We start from the raw sequence: 1,319 nt of genomic DNA on the forward strand, positions 1-1,319 counted from the left end.
CGGGGGGTGGGATTGGCAATCCCAGCGCGAGCCCCTCTGCGGAGGGGAGAGGAGGGACCCTCGGCGCGGCCAAAATCCAGCCCGAGCCCGAGATTTCTGGATTTCCGTGTGGGGGAGAAACCCCCCGTGTGCCTGGTCCCGGCTCCCTCCTGCTCCCCAGGCGCTCCCCGGCTCCCTCCCCCGAGCAAAAGAGGCGGCGTTTATCGTAGTAATGACTTTATTTCCAAATTCACTTTTACGGCAACAGTGTAAACCAGTTGTTAAAACGCACGATACACTATGGACATTCACAGACAGAAGCTAAGCTAGAATGATACACTGAGATCAAACCTTCCCTCCCTGCCCCAGCGCACCGCAGGGAACGCGGGGCTGCCAGCACCACCGGCAGTCTGACACTGGAAGTTCACTTAACAAGCATATTTTCGAGTGCAGAAACACATATTTTTTTTGAATCGGTGCCGGTTTTAACCCTTTTCAGACCAAGATGTGTGTGGAGTAAAGGAAAAGCCATGGGTCAGTCTGTCCAGCTGCTCATGGTAACCCTCGGGCCTGGGTCTGAACGCGGGGTCGGGGCTGGGGAACGTGGCTCGGGCTGCTGGAAGGGGACGGCGGGAGACGCGGTGGGTGGAAAGGGCTGTCCTGGGACCCCCGGCAGCCCCCATACTTGCAGGGGGAAGGGGCTGCTCGCTGGAGCCCCTGGGCCGGGGCATTGGTGTCCCTGAGGAGCTGCACAGAAGGGCCGGAGGTGGGGGGGGTGGCACGGAGCAGGGCTGGGCCTGGCAAGCTCAGCTACGCGCCGTCCTGCAGCCGAAAAGGGTTAAAAGGGGTGGCTGGCGGTCGGTGGTTCTACCGCTTGCTCGTTTTACAGAGGACAGAAAATACCACAGCGGCTCCTACATCCTACACCGATACAAAGATAGTCACAGACTGGAGTACAGAGTCTTACAATCAGCATCAACTGAAAGGAGCAAGTGACAAGCTGGACGTGGGCTTCCGCTTGACCTGTTTGTGTTGGTGCTGGACCAGCCTCTCCCCAGCAGTAAAGCAGCTCCTGGGGCTGCAGAGACAAGGGTTGGAACCCCCCCCTCCCCCAGACACAACCATCCTGCTCCAGCACTGGACAGGTGCCCTCTCCAGGTCTCCTGCTTGGGCTGCCGCCCAGCCCACGTGCAGCAGCAGCAGCAGCCCGGCACCGCGCAGAAACACCCGGTGGAGCCCGCACAGGCTGTACGAAGGCCGCAGCAGCGTGGCAGGTTCATCAGCTGCTGCTAAGGATGGGAGTGGGTCCTGTCCGGGGAGGAACCACTGCTCTGCCACCA

The sequence above is a fragment of the Aptenodytes forsteri genome, unplaced genomic scaffold (genome assembly GCF_000699145.1).
Source record: "Aptenodytes forsteri isolate BGI_AS27 unplaced genomic scaffold, ASM69914v1 Scaffold249, whole genome shotgun sequence".
In the NCBI taxonomy this organism is placed as follows: Eukaryota; Metazoa; Chordata; class Aves; order Sphenisciformes; family Spheniscidae; genus Aptenodytes; species Aptenodytes forsteri.